This window comes from Herpailurus yagouaroundi, unplaced genomic scaffold, assembly GCF_014898765.1.
Source record: "Herpailurus yagouaroundi ecotype Mexico unplaced genomic scaffold, PumYag 182, whole genome shotgun sequence".
Taxonomy (NCBI): Eukaryota; Metazoa; Chordata; class Mammalia; order Carnivora; family Felidae; genus Herpailurus; species Herpailurus yagouaroundi.
The window spans coordinates 10,097,719-10,109,298 of NW_024412413.1; the positions used below are offsets into that span (position 1 = coordinate 10,097,719).

At 54.1% G+C, this 11,580-nt stretch overlaps 1 protein-coding gene across 1 annotated transcript in view; it reads left to right on the forward strand.

The window, feature by feature from the left end:
- Positions 1-1,269: 1,269 nt before the first annotated feature.
- The window catches only part of CSNK1E (casein kinase 1 epsilon), a 34,980-nt gene continuing 24,669 nt past the window's right edge, over positions 1,270-11,580 (forward strand). The window contains exon 1 of the mRNA XM_040490834.1: positions 1,270-1,360. The gene's annotated coding sequence lies outside the window, so the exon portion shown is untranslated. The remainder of the gene's footprint in view (positions 1,361-11,580) is intronic.

Genomic DNA, 11,580 nt, shown 5'->3' on the forward strand with positions numbered 1-11,580 from the left:
TGTAATAGTATAACACATTTCCTCATATTATTATAAGCTGTTTGTAAACATCCCTTTTAATGGCTATGTAATATTCCACTGCGTGTTTGTGCTGGTCACCCCTGCCCTGGGGTTTTGGACACCTACACTTATTTCCAATTTTCACCATTATAAAGAACACCACAATAAATAAAGCAAGCAAGCTATAGGAACACCTCGATGAACATGTATTCTGAATGACTTCCTTAGGTAGATTTTCAGAAACAGAATTGCTCAGGGTGCCTGGGTGGCTCAGGTCGTGATCTCACGGTTGGTGGGTTCAAATCCCCCATGACGGGCAGCTCACAGCCTGGAGCTTGCTTTAGATTCTGTCTTCCCCTCTCTGCCCCTCCCCCACTCTCTCTCTCTTTCTCTCTCTCAAAAGATAATACACATTAAAAAAAAATTTTTTTTAATGTGAAAAGAAAAAAGAAAAGAAAAGAAATGGGATTGCTGGGTCCAAAGGTGAGCACATTTTTAAAGCTCTGGATAGGCGAGGCTGGATCGCCTTTTCAAAGAAGCGGTGCCCTTTCTTTTCGCCACAGCCGGCAGGTTGGCGTTTCCGATACAGAACTTTGCCAAATATAAGCAATCTCGCATGATATAAAGTAGATGAAAATAGTTTTCTGACCACAGGTGTCAGATGCCCCATTACCTTTTCCTAACCCCCAAGGGCTGGAACCACATTTCTTGGTTACTCACCATACACCCCCCCCCCCCATTCTGGTTTCCTTGGCGGAAGGGGTCGGAGGAAGGGTCCTGGGGAAGCACCCAGAGGGGGGTACAAAGAGAAGAAGACACTCGGGGGAGCAGAGACTCCCTCTGTCCGTCGGACGTCACTCCTTACTTCCAGCGATTTGAACCTGGAACCTGCGGACCTAACAGTCCCTGTAAACCCGGGGTGGTGGTGGAGGGGTGGGGGTTGGGGGGGGGCAGTAGGGATCCCCGCTCTTTCCAGGCTCCTCAAAGGGACCCTCGCTTTGGAAAAGTAGTACCTCCCCTTTCAGCCCGCCCACCCCCGGGGGAGCACTCGGAGGCTCCCTTTGGTCGGTGCGGCTGGTGGCCGGGGGCTCCGCCCACGTGGGGCGTGCGGGGCGGGAGGAGTGTCCCCGGCAGCTCACCCCGCAAGCACGACAACCACCACCGCCTGGGGCCGGGAAGCCGGGGCGTGGCCTGGAAGCCGGGGCGGGGCCGGGAAGCCGGGGGCGGGGCGGGGAGGGTGGCGTCACGGCCCCGCCCCCGGCCGGCTCCCTCCTTCCTGCGAGGCGCCGCCGCCGAGTCCTCACCTGGAGGGACAGGTGTGCTCATCTCGCGTCTCGGGAGGCCGGCCAGCGAGTGTCAGGTGAGCGTTAGCAGGAGCCCCGGCTGGGGGCTGGGAGGAGGGTCCGGGGCGGGGGGTCCTCACCGGACGCAGAGGAGAGCCTGGTCAAAGCAGGCTGGTCAGAGAGACGGAGCTGTGCGTGGGTCTGGGGAGGCGCCGGTTGCCCCCAAACTCCTGCGATGCCTCTTGGCTAGAGTCACGTTGTACTGAACATGTAGGCTTTGGAGGGATTGGAAGGAGAGGAAGTTGAAGTGCAAAACAGCAGGTTTCCAAGTATTTCAGCCACAAAGCTATCATTTTTTTGGACCTGGTATCTTTTCTTCGTTTGAAAAGTAATGCGCATGGATTGACTGTTGGGCAAATGGAGCAAAGTAGGAAAGAAATCAGCCGTGGTCCTAACACACGCACGAAACGACTGTGGATATTGCGGTGTATTTTCTTCCAGCGTCTTGTTTGTGTGCACGATCGTGTGACTATAATTTTATCATACTGTATTTACAATTTTTGTGTCTTGCTTTTCTCCTCTTTACATTGTGTCATGTGCATTTTCTCGTGTTGTTATTAGTCATCTGTGTGTGCGTAATCATTATTTTTAATGGCTGCATAATGTTACATTTGAGGGAGGGGCCGTGGCTGGGTGCTCCTCTGAACCCTTGCAGGAAGGATTTGAGGGGGAGACGGGGAAGTGTCAGAGGAAAACACGGGCTCTGGGTCAGGCCAACCTCCACCTCCAACACTGGGATCTCGAGAATGATCTTTGCATCAGTTTCCACATCAGGGAACTGGATCCATAAAGCTACTTCCCCAGAATGTTGTAAGGATTAAGTGAGCTAATTTATGTAGAAAGCCTCCCACATCATCCCCATGGTTCTGGAAGAAAAAGGGTCCACATGTTTGTGAGTTTGGAGGAGGGATTCGGGCCAGCCAGAGCTGCTGAGGGAGTAGACGAAGAGCTGAGGACAGGCTCCCCAGAATGGAGATGTCTCTGGGTCTGGGGCCGATGGGGTCATATCCGCTGTGTGGGGGCCAGGCACAGACAGGACCCTAAGGCAGGACTGTGACCTCCAGGCTCCTAGAAGGGTTCAACCCCTTGGGATAAGCTTCCGGAAGGGCTTTGAAGTGAGAAGACTGGAAGAAAAGTAGGAGGGGAGGGTGAAGGTGGAGCTTAGGAATCAACCCCTTGTACAGATAAAGAAACTGAGGTTCAGAGAACAGGGGATCTGTTCAGGATGCACACAGGAAGCAGTAACAGAGTAGGTGTAGACCCAGGGCTCCTAACCCCCACCCCCACCCCCCCCCCCCCCCCCCCCCCCCGCCCCGCCCCACCCCAGGGATCTCTGCAACAGAGACTGCGAGATGCTGGGGGAAGGAGGAGGTCAGGGTTGAGTCATCACTGCACTTGGACTAGGCTAAGGTATGCCTAGAGAAAACAGAAGTCTGTTCTTTGGCCTCCGTTTCCTCATCTGTGAAATGGGATAATAACTCCCCCCCACCCCCCACCCCCTTCCTAGTACCCACTGCCAAGCTTGTCCATTGACAGGTAGCCAGGGCCTCCTTCCATTTTTAGGGCCTGTTCAATCTCTGGTCATACGCCCCCCCCCCCCCATGACCCCCTCATCTTCATGGCCCCCTGGCCATCTTCCGAGAGGGATCTGGGTACCTGTCAGCTGAATCTGGTGAGTACCTGTGGCCCCATCTTGGTTAGGATGAGAAATTCCGTACCTCATCTGTTTCTAGGCCCGAGAGATTTTGCTCTGTGTTTCTAATTTGGCCTTCCTGGAATGTCCCCCTACAGCATGCGACTGCATGGTGGGAGTTTCCCAAGTGCTAAAAAAATCTTGTAGTGAGGGTCCCCGACCCTCTGAAGCCACCTCTTTCTGCCCAGCCTGTCACTCTAGGACAGTAATAAGGCTGTCAGCCTCCCCTAGCAATTTTAGCAGTCTCCGTCTTAACCCTGGTCACACTGATTTCTAATGACTTCTTCTGCGTTCTGGGTCTTCTACAATAGATGCACTTCCCTAGGGCACAGCCCACCCCGAGGCCCAGGCCAGTCCCAGCTCTGTTCCCTGTGACTGCATCAGTAATAACTGTATCTGTCATTCAGGTGCCAGACTTCGGGCTGCAGGCTTTATGTGCATCAACTCTCGTAATCCAATGGACATTCCATATCTTTCTTTTCTTTCTTTTTTTTTTTTTTAAGTTTATTTATTTTTGAGAGACCGACGGAGCAAGTGGGGGAGGGGCAGAGAGAGAGGGAGACACAGAATCCGAAGCAGAATCCAGGCTCCGAGCCGTCAGCACGGAGCCCAAGGTGGGCCAAGCTCAAGAACTGTGAGATCACGACCTGAGCCGAAGTCAGCCGCTTAACCGACTGAGCCACTCAGGTGCCCCTCGTGTGCGCATTGTAAAACATACATGAAAATAGAATATTTGGAAAGCTAAGATTGGAAACTTAAACAAGAATACAAATTCTGATCTTTCTTCCCCCACCCCAGTAGATTGCCTAGGGAACTTCCTGGGCGCTGGCATCTACTTTGGAGACAGCTCCGTTAGTGGTCACTGGAATCCCCTGGATGCTTTTCAGCGTAGGTGAGCAGCCTCACGGTGTCCTGAAGAGGAAGGGGCCCCGTTCACCGGGGCCTCGGATCCAGGCAGGTTCCTGTTGGCGTGCCCCGTGGGAAATGAAGGCTGAGTGGGGTACAGCCCCTAAGGCAGGGTGAGGCCCCGGGGTGGGTCTGAAGGGTAAATTGGAGTCCTTCCTAACCTTTGTGAATATTAAATCATGTTCTGGTACGCTCTCTCAGTCTCAGGTTTCTACCTGTAAAACAGGTGGGGTGATCTCCCGCTCATAGGCTGGCTGTGGAATTGAGCACGAGCCAATGAAAAGTGCCTATTGTGGTGCCTCATGGTCCAGCAAATTCGAGTTCCCTCACTCTCTCCCTCTTCTCCTTTCTGTGTGCAGAACTCCAAGCTGTTCTGAGCAAAACCGGTGGATAAATCCCATATTTAGCTGCTTGCGATTAAAGACCCTTTGTGCCTCCATCTCCCTCATCAACCTTCTCCCCCCAGGGAGGGGGATCCTGGGTGCCATTTGACTGGTCTCCCTACGGTGGGCCCCCCCAGCTTCCAATGTCTGAGATTCCTACCGTAGCGTTGGGTTGGCTCGGGCTGTTCCTCTCCACCCTCCAAATCTCCCCACCTTCGAGCCCCTCCTCCTTCTCCCTTCCCCAGGGGCAACGCCCCAATTTCTCCAGGGAAGGGGCTTGGTGGGCAATCTGGTTAGAAGAGGCCTCAGGGACTTATCTGGATGCTCATCCATGTAGCACTTCGCATAAAGTTAGAAACTCCCCCGTGTGCATTTCACAGGATGCCCTCCCCGGGTGCAGGGTGAGAGGGGCGGCCGGCCACCCCGTGGTGCCACTCCCCCCCACTGACCCCAGGCCACGTGGACGTGACCTGTGGCGCTCACTATTTAGCAGGTCCTCTCCGGGATCCTTCATCCATCTTTTTTCCTGTGTATACCCAGCTGCCCCAGGATTGTCAATTGGAGGCGAGCAGGACTCGGTGTGGATCTCTCAGGCCCCGTGAGGAGTAGGCATCAGGAAATGTTTGTGGACAGACGTGTGACATGGTGAGATGATGAGTCGCCCCAGCTATGCTGAGTCGAGAAGTGTTGCTGTGGGAATTGGGATCATTAGCCGTGGCAATCAGCGTAATTCCCGCGGCCCAGTTAATGAGTGGTTGTGCGTCCCAGAGATGGGATTCCTTGGATTCCCAGAGGATGGAAGGAGCACGTTTTGGAGAGAACTGGCCGCAGTGCGAACGGGGAGGTCGTGTTGAGGCGAGGGGCAGCGAGGTGACAGGCCGAGTTGAAGGAAGGATATAGACAGAGGCGGGAGAGCGGGGGTGGGGAGAGGTGAAGCCGGTGGCCCTTTGGTGATGCTGGGGTGCCTGTGCCTAAAGCGACCGGCGTTCCCAGCTCCTCTGGGAGTTGATTCCCCCAACAAAGACCAGCAGCACAGGGAACACTGAGAGAGGCTTTGCCCCGGCGGAGGGGGGCGGGAACAAGAGCCCACCCCCAAGAAGGGGTGGACGGGGTGGGGAGGAACCACAGGATAAGTAAGGCCTGTCCCTAAGGGAAGGCTGTCAGGCATCGGCTGGCCCAGGGATGGAAAGTGTCAGGCCCTCGCCTCCACTCCTACAACCACACACCCACAGCAGAATTTGCTCATTGTACAAGTATTTATGGGGTACCCATTTACCAATTGGACACCCACAGGAGCATATAAGAGGATTTCTCTCTCCTGGAGCTTATGTGTAAGGGCATTCAAAATAAACAAGTTAATGTTTTCAGCCTGTGGTAAGTGCCATAAAGAAAATAAGATGGGGACGCCTGGGTGGCTCAGGCGGTTGAGAGTACGACTTGGGCTCAGGTCATGATCTCGCAGTTAATGAGTTGGAGGCCCGCATCGGGCTCCGAGCTGACAGCTCGGAGCCCTGGAGCCCGCTTCGGATTCTGTGTCTCCCTCTCTCCCTGCCCTCCCCCGCTCACACTCTGTGTCTGTCTCTCAAAATAAATAAATAAATAAACATAAAAAATTAATAAACAAAAAAAGAAAAGAAAGCAGGATGATCCAGTAGGAAGAGGCAGAGGGGAAGGAGGCCTGCTTAAGATTGTGTGGTCAGGGCACCTGGCTGGCTCACCCGGTAGAGCATGTGAGTCTTGATCTCGGGTTGTGAGTTCGAGCCCCTTGTTGGGTGTGGAACCTACTAAAAGACTGTGTAGTCAAAGAAGGCCTCTCCGAGGAGGTAACTTTTGAGTTGTGACTTGAACACCAGTCATTGTGTTCAAGCCATTGAAGATCTGGGGGGAGATAATTCTAGGCAGGAGGAATGGCAAATGCAAAGGCCTTGAGGCCTTTGAAATGCAAGAAGAAATGAAAAGAGATAGTTTGAGATGAGGTCCGAGAGGCAGGCCGGGGCCAGATCATAGCAGGCCTGGGAAAGAACATGGATCGCACGCTAAGGACAGGAAATACTGGTGTATTTTCGGTAGCCGAGGGGTGTGATCTCCCAGGTAACAGACCACTGTAGTATCCGAGTGAAGGATGTAGACAGTGAGAGGTGACTGGGTTCAGAGTACAGTTGGGAGGTGTTGCTGATGGGATGTGTACAATGTTTTAAATATGGGAGTGGTAGGGGGAGAAAACCCTTTCCCTCTGAGCCCACATGTGTGTGACCTCGGGATCTTTCTCAACAGCGTGCCCCAGATGTGGAATGTGTAGACCTTCCCCATCCAGTCCAGCCCTTAGTTTATAGATGGGCCTTAGAGCTCTCCTTGAAGAAAGGGCCTTAGAGCTCTCCTTGTCCAGCCCCTCAGAGAGGGGCTGCGAATTCTCCAAATTCCTGCTGAAATCCGGTGGCTGAGCTGGGACTCAAATGTGGGCTTCCTGGCCCCTGGGCCAGGCCTCTTGCTACCGTACCCGGCTGCCTCACCACCGAAGCTGGAGGAGGAGGAGGAGGAGGGAGGAACCACTGCCGGAGAAAGACCAGGCATGGCGATGTGGTGAGATCACCAGGAGAAGCATCTAGAGCCAGTGGAGTCTGGAGAGGCCCGGGCCAAGTCCCTTGCAGCTACCCTGAGAGCAGTCAGAGGTGGGTGGAACATCATGGAAGAGTCTGGGGGCAAGCTGCCAAGGCCTCGCTGGGCGAGAAGAATGCACCAGGGCAGCATTTTCAGGCTGGCAAGCTGGAGGAGGACCCCTTGGAGCCTGTGGTGGGTCATCGACCCTCGGGGGTCTTGGGAGAGGCACAAGTAGCGGCTAAGAAGAGGAAGACTCAGAAAACGCCCTGCAGGGGCATCTGAGAGCCAAGGCCATAGGTGAAGACGCAGGGTGGGCAAGGCCAGTGGCTCACCTGGGCCCCCCTGCATGTGCATACCTCCGGCCCACCTCCACTCAAGGGGACGGCGAGGGCAAGGGAAGAAGAAGCCGGAGGTGATGCAGCCTGTGTGCTAGAAGTCCGAGTCAGGTGGCCTGGATTTCCCTCCCTGCCCGCTCATCACAACATTATCAGCATCTTCCTCTCCCTCAGGGCCTCTTCTGGGCTAACTTGCCTGTGCATCATCATCTGTATTATCCCCATTTTACAAACGAGACTCAGAGGTTAAGGAACTTTCCTAGGGTCACACGGTTCAAAAGGAGCGAAGTCAGCATTCGAGGCCAGCTTCTTAACCACAGTGGGCTTCCGTCTTGGGCTACCTTTGTGACTTTGAGTGAGCCTCCCCCGGGGCTCATTTTCCGCCTGTAGAATGATCGAGCTGGAATCAAGGAGCCCCCTCGGGCTCCTGTGGCTCTTGGTGGGGCCCAGAATTGCTTTTCTAGGAGAGGGGCTCAAGAGTCTGATGGAGGGGCCGGGGACTCGTCTCCGCCCTGTGTTCTCCACCAGCTTGGGAGAAGTGGTTAGGGGCGCAGATTCTGTTGGTCTACTTCCTCTGCGGAGGATGGATGGATGGATGGATGGATGACATAGGTTGGATGACTCAATGCGGGTAATGTGTCCTATAGAGTGCCTGGCACACAGTAGGTGCTCAATATGTGTAGCTCTTGTTTTGTCAGAGTGAAGGCTGTCTCTTCACGGACTATTCATTCACTCATTCAGCAAATATTCATTCACACCTCCTGCGTGCCAGACGCTATTCTTTTTTTTTTTTTTTTTTTTTTAACGTTTTATTTTATTTTTGAAAGAGACAGAGCGTGAGCCGGGGAGGGGCAGAGAGCGAGGGAGACACAGAATCGGAAGCAAGCTCCAGGCTCTGAACTGTCAGCGTAGAGCCTGATGCGGGGCTTGAACTCACAAACTATCAGATCATGACCTGAGCTGAAGTCGGCCGCTTAACCGACTGAGCCACCCAGGCGCCCCACCAGAGACACTATTCTTGATACTGGTGACCAGTGGTGTCCCCAAAATAGCAATAATGCCCTGCCTTCATGTAGCTTTTATTCTAGAAGGAGACTCAGACCAAAAAAAAAAAAAAAAAAAAAAAAAATTCAAGTATCATGTAGAATACGTTATAGAGAGATATGTTATATAGAGAATATGTTAGAGAGAGAAATGATACATAGAGCATATATTATAGAGAGATAAGTGCCAGGAAAAAAATGAAGCAGAGAAAGGGGGAAGCAGTGCCCTAGTGGGGTCAGGATCTTCAGTTAGGAGGACTGGAAGATCTCTCTGTGAAGGGGGTGAAAGCCAAGACCTCAGGGAGGTCAGGGAATGAGCCATGTGGGTGTCTGAGGGAAAAGCATCCCAGGCAGCAGGAACAGCCAGGGCTAAGGCCTCAGCACAGATTGCATAGGGCCATTTGAAGGACCTTCCCTGATGGTTTAGTAAACCCCAGGGTGCCCACAGTCAAGACTCAGATTACAGATCCCTTTGGTAAGACTGAAAACTTCCCCCCCATCTCTGGTTTCTTCTGCAATATTGTTTTGTGGTCTGGCAGTTCCAGGGCATTCCTTGAGATCCCCAGCCCGGTGCTCCAGGGTGCCAAGGAAACAGTAGGGTCAGATTGGGAGAGTGTTGGGGAGTCTCTCCTCCTGACCCCAGTGCAGAGCAGCCAGACTCCAGGGTGGGGCCCATGTGAGCTGGGACCTATTGTTCAAGGTTGATTGCATCTTCTGGGTGAGTGAGTGGGTGTGCAGGGAGCGGACTGGGGTGAACTCAAGCAGGCCACACCTTGGGTGTTTCGTCCCAGGAGGAATCGTGGAGAACCTAGTATGAAGACAGAAGTCAGGCCCAGAGGCTGCTAGAACTCCGTGAGCTTTCTCCCCCGCTTGGAACTGCCTCCATTCCTCCACTCAGTTTTGTGTCACATCTCAGTTTCTCCTTAGAGCTGAGCTGCAAAGCTCTTTAGAAGGACCCTGGGGGGCTAGTCTTCTAGGAGTTTAGAAAAGAAGAGAACTGGGGCCCACACATAGGTAATCAGAGTCTGGGTGTGGGCGGTGGGTGGAGACAGCAGGAGAAAGCCTTGGATCAGGCCTTAGGGGACAAGTAGATCTTAAGACTGGGTGGCCCAGGAAACTGACCAGGATCCTTCCATGGGGGGTGGGGGTGTGACAAGATTGGACAGGGAAACTGGGACTTTGTGGTTAATGCGTGCCCTTAGGCAAGCACTGTTAAGAGCCTCAGATGCGGGCTCTGTGCTCTGTGCTGTGTAAACTCAGGGAAAGAATAGAGTAGGATTTAATCTGTTGTTGTCTGAGAGGTTAACCACCTCCCCCAGGGCCAGGTGCTTCGTGGATGCTAAAGCCGGACCAGTCCCTTCCTGGAGAGGAAGGCCATAATTGGGAAGCAGAGCCCAGGTCGGAGGGGTGGGCGGTGACACAGGGGTGCATTCCACCCTTGCTCAGTACTTCCAAGGGCCCTCTGCCTGGGGCCCCAGGCCTGGGCACCTTGTGTCACTTTAGGAGAACATGCAGCCCCATGGAGGGCTGGCATCCTTGGACACTGGAAACAGAGCCTCTGGATTCAGGGTTGGCGAGATTGAGATGAGAACAGATGACAAAGGGCATTGGTATGTATCACAGGGTGGTGGCTGGCCTCTAGGACAGGGTCACACTTGGGGACTTCTAGGGGATGAAGGAAATCATAAAAATGGATACAACAGACTCACGTGAGGAAACGAGATGGGGGGCTGCTGCCTCGGCCAGCTGAGTGTGGTCACAGCCCGGTGTGAGTTTGGACCCAGAGTTGCCCGTTTTCCCAGGGCTTCAAGAGAAATAGGGAATATGGATCTGTAACATGAAATCGGCCTATTGACAATACTGGTTATCAATGAACAAAACAGTATAAATAACAAAGAAACACCGTGCAAGTCCAGCAAAGCCCACCACCTTCCCTGGTGACCCCCTGCTCTGGCAAAGGGTGCGTTGAGGTCAGGTCCCCAGCTGACTGCTGATCTCCCCTGGGAGAAGGTTTGTTGTCACTTTCCTGCTCTTGGAAATGACCTCATGATAGACTCAGTCTTCCAGGGACATCTGGAGAACAGAGCTATCTCTTTGGCTGTGCTGTGTGGTCCTGAGCAAACCCCTCCCCTCTCTGGGTCCCATTTCCTGCTGTGTGATAGAGAAGAACCTGGTCTGCCGGGCTCCCACCAGTTTGGACAGTGTGTGACTAAGTCCCTCAGGCTTGAGGGAAGATGCAGTTATTATAGAAGTGACTCTTCCCGGGAACCATGCTTCCGGGATTGGATACAGTGCACTCTGGCATTTTGTATGTCCGCAATCACAGTTGTGCCTGTGAATGGATGTGTGTCATAATTTGGAGCTGTGCATGGCGCAGTGTCAATATCGTCTTAATAACTTTGCCCTAGAACCTTTCATTGGCTACCCTGGAAGCTCGTGAGAAGCCTTAATTAATTCTCCCAGTGACCCGGGGAGCAGGGTCTTCTTCCTGATTTGCAGATATGGAACCCCAAGCCCAGAGTTGGGAGGTGCCTTAGCTCACCTTGCACCACTGGCGCCCCTGACTCAAGTGTTAGTTCCGTGGCAGTGTGTGGGGTTCCTCATGAAACCAGTGAGACCAGGATTAGGGTTTGGGGGTCTGTTTTGTACCCATCACAGTTTGAGCTGCTGGAAAAGCAGGGAGGGAGACGGAAAAGGTCTTTGCCTTTGATCTTTCCATGGGTGGTGGTGGTGGTGGTGAGGATAGCTGAGCCCTGGCTACCTCCCTGGGTCTTTTGTCAACATCCCTATCTCTTGCTGTCCTGCCAAATCATTGACCCCTGAATTAACCCGGACTGTGTCCTCTGCAGTCCTCAGAGCCCCCGAAACATTCTCCTCTGGTTTGAGAGGAGAGAGAACCGAGCAGGTGGAAGAGGAGGCTCTGGGTCTAGAAAACCCCAGCTTTTCGTGCGCCCGCCTCCTCCCCACCCCCACCCAGCGTTTTCCACCTGTGCCCCAGACTGGAGCAGGGTGTCGGTGTCTGTGTGTTCCCCGGCCCCACACGTAAGACCGCCTTCCCGCAACGCGCTACTCGCCAGGCTGGGGGACTGTGTTTCCCTGCCGCGCCCCCCCTCCCCCCACCAGAGTCCCCGGGAGCCGAGGGCGCGGGCCCTTTAAATCCTCCGGGGCGGCGGCGGCGGGCCGGGGATGACATCAGCGGTCGGGCCCGGGGCTCAATGGGAGCCGGCGGGCGCGCGCCGGGCGGGAGCGCGCGAGCCGGCGGCGGGGGCGGGCGGGCAG